The sequence below is a fragment of the Stegostoma tigrinum genome, chromosome 11, assembly GCF_030684315.1.
Source record: "Stegostoma tigrinum isolate sSteTig4 chromosome 11, sSteTig4.hap1, whole genome shotgun sequence".
Classification (NCBI taxonomy): domain Eukaryota; kingdom Metazoa; phylum Chordata; class Chondrichthyes; order Orectolobiformes; family Stegostomatidae; genus Stegostoma; species Stegostoma tigrinum.
The window spans coordinates 74270740-74279371 of record NC_081364.1 but is presented as its reverse complement, the minus strand read 5'-3'; the positions used below and the strand labels follow the sequence as shown (position 1 = coordinate 74279371).

Below are 8632 nucleotides of genomic sequence, written 5' to 3'. Positions count from 1 at the left end.
GATCTCTGAGCCTGCGCTTGGTCTCACCGATGTAGAAGAAGCCACAGTGGGTGCAAAAGACCTCATCGGCAGATGTACAGGTGAACATCTGTTTGGTGTGGAAGGTTTTCTTGGGGTCTGGGATGGAAGTGAGGAGGGAGGTGTAAGGCCAGGTGTAGCAATTGCTGCGAATGCAGGGAAAGATGCCAGGGTTGGTGGGGCTAGTGGGAAGTGTGGAGTGGAAGAGGGAGCCATGGAGAGCGCGGTCCCTCCAGAAAGCAGATCAGGGTGGGGAGGGAAAAATGTCTTTGGTGTTGGGGTCAGATTGCGGGTAGTGAAAGTGGTGGAGAGTGATCTGTTGGATCCAGAGATTGATGGCGTGATACGTGAGGACAAGGAGAATTCTGTATTTGTTTTTATTGTGTGGAGGGAGTGTAAGGGCTGAGGTGTGGGAAACGCAAGAGATGGGGTCAAGGGTATTTTCAACCACTGTTGGGGTTGTTTGTGTGTGTGTGTGTGTGTGTGTGTGTGTGTTTGTGTGTGGGTGTGCACGTGCGGCCATTGCTGTCCTTGGAAAACAAGGACATCTCAGATGTCCGGAAGTAGAACACCTCATTTTGGGAGCAGAGAGGTGGAAGGTGCTGGTAAGGTGGATGCTCGAGCTCTTCGTGGGAGAATGGAGCGGCACTGATACAGTCATCGATGTAACAGAGGAAGAGTTGGGGGGATAGGGCCAGTGTAACTGTGGAAAAGGGACTGTTCCACATTTCTCACAAAGAGGCAGGTATAGCTTGTGACTGTGGCCACCCCTTTCATCTGTAGGAAGTGGGAGGAGGTGAAGGAGAAGTTGTTCAGATTAAGGACAGGTTCGGTTTGGTGGATATTAGTGAATGGGGACTGGCCTGGCTTGCGGGACAGAGAGAAGCAGAGGGCATTTTTGGAGATTGCAAGTATACAGGTATTGGACGTCCATGATGAAGATGAGGGGTTGACGGCCAAGGATTCGAATGTTTTGGAGGAAGTGGAGGGCATGGGTGGTGTCCCGGATGTAGGTGGGGAGCACCTGGACCACGGGGGAGGAAAGAGAGTCGAGATAAGTGGAGATAAATTTGGTGGGGCAGGAGCAGGGACGATGGGTCGATCAGGGCAATCGGGTTTATGGATTTTGGGAAGGGGATAGAAGCGGGCGGTGTGGGGTTGGGAAACGATGAGGCATGAGGCTGCTGGTGATGAGGTTATGGGTGGTCTGGAAGATGCTGTTTTGGTGGTCGGGATGGGGTTATGATCAGGGGACGGTAGGAGGAGGTGTCAAAAGCTGACACATGGCTTATATATAAGTTATCCTTGTAGGAGAAAAATACATAGAATACTTGCACACACAGCAACAAATGTCCCCGAGAATATCAGAGTCAATGTGTGAGCTTCTTCAAGAAGGGCAAGGTGCCTGACTGTCTTTGTTCAGTTGGACAGATTCACGCTTCATTCTCCCCTCCCTTCTAAAGGTTCATAATGCTCAGCCTGGGTTTTTGTGTGTTTTTTCATTCCCAGCAACTGCAGTGATTTGGTCGGTGGCGTTCATAAATTTGCACATACCCATGAGCAGCTTGTGGACTATTTCAGCTTCCCCTCCCCTTTGCTGTTCTCAGTGAGACCTTCAAAGAATTTCTGTTGCCTGCAGATCAAGAGTTCAAAGCTGGTTTCATTTTTGATGCCACGAGAAAGTTTAGTCTGGAGTTCCAGCAAATGGCTCAGCGCGTCACCATGGTTGTCCCTGCAAGTTTATGTCCAAAAACACGTTAACTTTTATGAAGATAACAAAGTGTGAAGCTGGATGAACACAGCAGGCCAAGCAGCATCTCAGGAGCAAAAGCTGACATTTTGGGCCTAGACCCTTCATCAGAGAGGGGGATGGGGTGAGGGTTCTGGAATAAATAGGGAGAGAAGGGGAGGAGGACCCCCTCCCAATCCCCCTCTCTGATGAAGGGTCTAGATCCAAGACGTCCGCTTTTGTGCTCCTGAGATGCTGCTTGTCCTGCTGTGTTCATCCAGCTCCACACTTTGTTATCTTGGATTCTCCAGCATCTGCAGTTCCCATTATCTCTGATCACAACTTTTATGAAGGTTTGGTTTGTTTGAACATGACCAGCAGTGAGTTGCCTTTTCTTACAATTGGCAATCTCAGTAAGAAGTCTTGCTGGTGCTGCTTTGACTCCTGTCATAAACAGCCTTTGCGTTTCTACTCAGCTTTCACCCGTAGTCAGCAGGATTCGAACCTGCGCAGGAATAACCCAATGGATTTCAAATCCATCGCCTTAACCACTCGGCCATGACTACTGGGAGAAATGCCCTGCTGTTTGTCTTTTCAGGTCACTTTCCATGGCCAGTCACGCTGTGGATGAATTATTGCTGGGTTTGTTTGAATCCAATCACTTTGCAGATTTCGAAAGTGTTTAATGTAATACATGGTGATTCTGGTTGTTTAATACCAATAGATAAAATAAACGTTCATTTGCAAATGAAAATATACATTGCAGGAAAAAAAAACTCAGCAGATCTGGGAGCATCTGTGGGCAGAGGATTTGAGTCAACATTTCAGAACTTCTTCAGAACTCTGTTTTCTCCTTTCTGTCGTGCAGTTTAGGTTTTTGATTCTGATTCCAAGCGTTCCCAGCTCTTTATTGTAGCTATTAAATCAACATAGAAATAACTTTATGGTCACTCCCCAGACAAGATATCCGTTTGGTGAACATTTTCCTGACTGCATTAAAACCTGTAACTATATACTCAAAAGGGAACTGGTGGAGGGAGAACAGCACTTGTTCCTTTCTCAGTGGCCTCAAACCACCAACTTCACATTTCACAGTCGAAAGCACCAGCCAATTGCACCACAGAAAATGGCGAGCTCTTGCAGCAGCCCTTAAAGCGGGCTTGTAGTGAATTCAAACTTCTAACTGCCTCACTTGGAATGACAATTGTCTTGTATCAGCTGCACTTTTCCAAAATAAAACCTGGGACACTCATTGAGGAGACTTGGTATCAGATTGATCCCTCCCTCTGCAGACCCATCCACATCACTGGGAACCAGATCTTCTACAACCGGGCCCGTCTCACTTTGACCCTTTCAGTGTCTTGTCTATTTCTCAGTTTTCTCATTGTCCCTGAGACGAGATTTGAATTCCTGTTGCACAGGAACAAGAATTCTTCCCATGTCTCAGCTCAGTTCATGTCCCAATAACACCTGTGTCAATGCCCGGCCTCTTAAAGAAGTGGCAGGTGTCTGGACTGTTTGTGCTCAATCAGAAAGTTCACTCTTCATTGTCCTGTGATTCCAGTTCCCAGGACATTCTGGCATGTGGCCAGGGGAGGGGAGATTTTGAACCTTGTGAAATCCACGTTGATACCCTTGGGCTGCAGAGTTCCCAAGCGCAATATGAGATGCTGTTCCTGCATCTTTCGGGTGACGTCATTGTCTTAATGCAGGAGGCCCAGGATGGACATGTCACCAAAAACAGCACAGCTAGTCCCCGCCTCCCTAACCATTCCTCCCATCTCAAGCCCCAACCCCACCCCCTACCCACTAACCTCATCCCGCCCCCCTGACCTGTCCATCCTCCCTGGACTGACCTAATCCCCCCTTAACTACCCACCTACATTCACCTTCACTGGCTCTCACCCTGACTCTTTGACCTGTCTGTCTCCTCTCACCCTATCTTCTCCTTTCTCCATCTTCCATCCGCTTCCGCCGTCTCCCTATTTATTTCAGAATCCCCTGCCACTCCCCCATTTGTGAAGAAGGGTCCCGACGTGAAACATCAAGCTTTCCAGTTCCTCTGATGCTGCTTGGCCCGTTGTGTTCTGACAAGGCGAGGTATGTTCAAGGCTGAGATAGACAGATATTTCGTCATTTTGGGAGTCAAGTCAATTGTTGGGAAAAGCCTACCTGGTTCACTGATATCTTTTCAGGAAGGAAACTGCCATCCTTACCTGGTATGGCCTATATGTGACTCAAGACCCACAGCAATGTGGTCAACTCTTTTCTGCCCTCTCTGGAAATTGGAAATGGCTGATAAATGTTGGCCTTTCCAAACATCCCCCTCATCCTGCGTATGAATAAAGGATCTGCAGTTCTTGCTATCACCAGTTAACAGAAGCTTTTCTGCAATACATCTACTGAACAACATCAGATTATTACAGCCCCGTTTTCTCCGCTTTGAAACGCAGGGCAATAATATGAATCATTTCAAAACTTGGAGAAAGACACTTCGCTGGTGAAGGTGCTTCTGGTGTAAGAACTGACTTGGGAGTGTGTGCAAGTCAGGATGCTTGGATTAGTGTCGAGTAAACTGGTTGGCTTTTAGTGCTTGCATCGCTCAGGCATGGATGCAATTCCCACTTCGGAAATGAAGATTTATATCTCTTCCTGTTAACCTCAGGAATGAAAATGAGTTGCTGGTTATGCACAGAACACACACCCTGGATCTAGCAGAATCAGTCCAATGAGAGCTTGCCTTCACATTGAAGGGTAATGGCAGCAGTTTCATGGGAATTTGACCACAACAAACTCCCCTTCAAGTATCTCACCATTCTGAGTTTGAACTATGCCACTGTTCCTTCAGCGTCTCTGCTTCTAAATCCAGGAACTCCCTTCCTAATAACATCAAAGCTGTACCCAAGTGCCAAGGAGTTTGAGTGTTCAATAAAGTAACTTATCACCTCCATCTGTGGGTTAATTAGGGAAGGGCAATAAATCCAATCCCATTGAATGAAGTCCTATCGAAGGCATCCGGGTTCAAGTTGTAGTTTCTAACTGAACACCTACAATTGGTCAGGAACACGTTCAGAAGCAAAGTGTGGGAGTGAAGCAAAAGGGAAAAGCAACAATGGCCGTGAGGGGGGGGCGGGGGGGGCATGAGGCAGGAAGTGAGTGTGGAACTGTTGGTGCAAGGATCAATGTTGGCTCCAATGGGCCAGGCTTTACATTTGCTCAGTCACCAAAATGAACCTATTCTTCTTGTTAGGTTCCCTCAGTGTGTGTTAACGTTGTTCATGGGCCCCAAGAGGATGGGCCCATGCTCTTTATCCAGTCAGCTGAAACAGGTGAAATTGTCGGTTTTAAACCAAAGGGTCCAGGCCCAAAACGTCAGCTTTTGTGCTCCTGACATGCTCCCTGGCCTGGTGTCTTCATCCAGCTCCACACTTTATTATCTTGGATTCTCCAGCATCTGCAGTTCCCATTATCTCAGGAGAAAATTGGCTCATTCCATGTATTTTCACAGGAGAATATTGAGCTGCCAACAATCCGTGTTGAAAAGTGGTGTCAGATTGAAATTCTCACTGAGTAACACTGATACAGGAAAGTTCCCCCAAGTTACTGTGATTGCTGGTTAAGGAAATGCCCTAATGGATGGGTAAAAAATCAGTGTGTAGTAAACAGGCGATCTTGAGTTAAAATCCCAGCGGTGCCTGAGCTTTACATTGAAGATGCCTTGTTTCAACGCTTCTGAAATGCCATATAACAACAAAGTTACTTGCCCCCCTTTATTCATTCACAGACTGAAGGTGTCACTGGCTCGGCCAACATCTATTGCCCGTTGCTAATTACCCACCATGTTTGCTCTGGGCCTGGAGCCAGACGTAGGCGCGATCAATAAGGATTAAGGATGCCTGAAGGACATTAGGGAACCACATAGGTTTTGGTCCCCTGATAATGGATGTATGGCCATCATTGCATTCTAAATTACAGATATTTATTGAATTGAAATCCCATCATTTTCTGGGGGTGATATTTGAACTTTGGTCTCCAGAACGTTACCTGGCTTTCTGAATAAACAGTCCAGCGACAATACCACTCAGCCATTACTTGCCCTGTCAGTGCAGAGAACTGAGCATGGTTCCTATGTTTTAGTGCAGACAGTTATCATTCGATGCTGGCACTCCTGTCGCCTGTTTTCTCCCCATCAGGGAATGGTTTCCTGCTAACAAATAATTCATCCTGAGGTTTGGTAGGAATAACAAGGTGAGGCAGAATAAACTGCAGCCTTCGTGCGGAATATTGTGGTAATGAGACAGGCACCACGAACTGTTCACCCTCATTCTCTGCTGTCACCATTCATTCATTTTACACCAACAGTAAAAACATCACAGCAATCATGTAGTTGTGGCATTTTGTTTCTTTTCTGGTGGATTAGGAATTCTGTTAAGAAGTCGAAACACTCATCATGTTTTGAGGGAATAAATGTCTCCTTGGCTCAGCCCTAAGTAACAGAAACACTATTTGGAGAATGTGAGCCCAGTTCCAGGCTTTACAATCGGGGTGGGAAAGCCTCTCAGCAGCTCCAGTCTCAAACACTGTCCAGTCTTCAGACTTTTCAAAGTTCAGCAATGGGAAATGAGGGATATTGATATAGAATCCCTACAATGTGGAAACAGGCCCTTTGGCCCGACAAGTCCACACTGAACCTCAAAGCATCCCACCTCCCTATAACCCACCTAATCTACACATTCCTAAACAGGACGTGCAATTTAGCACGGCCAATTCACCCACCCTGCACATCTTTGGACTGTGGGAGGAAACCCATGCAGACACGGGGAGATTGCACAAATTCCACACAGACAGTCGCCCAAGGCTGGAATTGAACCCTGGTGGCTGGCACTGTGGGGCAGTAGGACGAACCACTGTGCCACTGTGCTGCCCTCAATATGGATGGACAGAGTTGGAGAATATAAAATTTGGTGAGGTGAATACCCAGAGACAAATAGAGGTGCATATTGAGGCAGACACTAAAAGGACCAATTCTCCATTCGACATCGCTGCTGACTAACTGAAAGGAAAAGGCAAATAAAACCTTTTAAGCAGAGCCTTTTACCACCTGAGGGCCACGGAAGCAGCATTACAGGCGATAAAAGTCTGTTAAAGTAGTAAAGTTGACGATGGGAAATTAATGTGATATTTTAATAAATATGCTGATTTGACAGATATAAGTGATCATTTCCCTGGCATTATAATATAAAAAGGCATAACTGACCTGGTTCTGATGAACAGTCAGTGGATCTGAAATGTTAACCGTATCTCTCCACAGATGCTGCCAGGCCTGCTGGGCCTCTCTGTCAATTCCTGTTTTTGTTTCAGATTCCCAGCATCCACAGTTCTTTGTTTCACGTTAGCCTGAGTATCGTTTGGGACACAGTTAGTTACCTCACAGCCCCTTTCCTTCTCCTCATAGGGAGGCGATGCAATCCATGCAATCGATTGTCGGAAGAACCCTCCGGTTCACTAATGCCCTTTAGGGACAGAAACTGCCCACCCTCACCTGGTCTGGCCTACATGTGACTACAAAGCCCCAGCAATGTGGTTGATTGAATAAATGCTGCCGAGCCAGAGACGCCAGTTAATGAATAAAAGTACAATGAGTCAGCAAAGCTGTCATCGCTAAAAGCGAGGAGGTAACATCTTCCACTCAGTATTTCAAACCAGGGCCGTGGTTCCAAAAGCGCCAAATCCGAACCACTAGACAACCAAAGAACATGCCGGAGATGCTTGTATCATTTCTCAAAAACGTTGTTTTTGCCTTTCCATTTTCGATCCTTTTGGTGACAGGTCAGTTTCTCCCAGTCTGAGTTATTATCGCGTGGAAAGAGACTATCAGGGCCATTGTGTCTGTGTGTGTCATCAGGCATCTATCCTATTCTAATCTCATTTTCCAGCATTTGGCCCACCGTGTTGTGCATTCTGACACATCAAGGGCAAACGTCATTGAGATTAACCCTGTAATCAAGGTTTTGTGACAGTAAAACAGTGTTACAGACTACTTATGGAACTCATCCTCATGTTTAGCCACAGAGGGAGATACACAGGCACATTGCTCAGGATGACACTACCTCCAGGCGCTTCACGTTCACTCTCTGTCCCCACACATGTGTCGCCCACAACAGGCAGATTTATATGGAGCACAAGCAAGTTCTCCAAGCAATGAGACATGTTGTTCTGAGCTCAGAAATGAAGCCAACAGTGAGCTGAAAAGGTCCCCAAAACTGCTCAACTTCCAATTTCGTAGTTTAGCTTCAGGGAGTTGGCAACGAAATCACCCACCCTCTATTCCAACTTCAGGTGAACATGTCATCTTGCTAGCCTTGAAAATGGGTAGGTTGCACTCAAGCCAGGCAGGACTCGAACCTGCAATCTTCTGATCCGAAGTCAGACGCGTTATCCATTACGCCACTGGCTCGCAATGGTGAACTGGCTTCTTGTTGAGTTGAGATGTTTACAGGGACCAAGGTGGAAATGTGATACATGAGATGAGCACCAGCAAAGGCAATCTCTGTCACTGCTTCATTTCAATGGGCCTCATTTTGTGAAGCAGAAAATTTCACTTGCAAAAAAAAATAAATTTGTCCTCAGATGCCTGCTTCATTGTCATCTGTTTCTCTGCTGAGACTTGGTATCATTTCATTCAGTTATTGCGCAAGTTTACCGACCAATCCAGTGAAACATAATTTCATACGATTACTAACCCTAAACCTTGGTCAGGTAAGTGAATGCATGTGATGTATTCGCAGAAAACACCCTTTTTGATCATAGGCTGAAATTGATTTCATAAAGAACCACCCCCAAGCTCCTCCGAACATTAAAAAAATACATCAGAGGCAACAACGG

At 46.4% G+C, this 8632-nt stretch overlaps 2 non-coding genes across 2 annotated transcripts; both read right to left on the bottom strand.

The window, feature by feature from the left end:
* Positions 1–2231: 2231 nt before the first annotated feature.
* trnas-uga (transfer RNA serine (anticodon UGA)) lies at positions 2232–2313 on the bottom strand. Its single transcript has one exon. It is a non-coding gene; the product is annotated as a tRNA-Ser (tRNA).
* Positions 2314–8131: 5818 nt separating this feature from the next.
* On the bottom strand, positions 8132–8204 carry trnar-ucg (transfer RNA arginine (anticodon UCG)). Its single transcript has one exon. It is a non-coding gene; the product is annotated as a tRNA-Arg (tRNA).
* Positions 8205–8632: the final 428 nt, after the last annotated feature.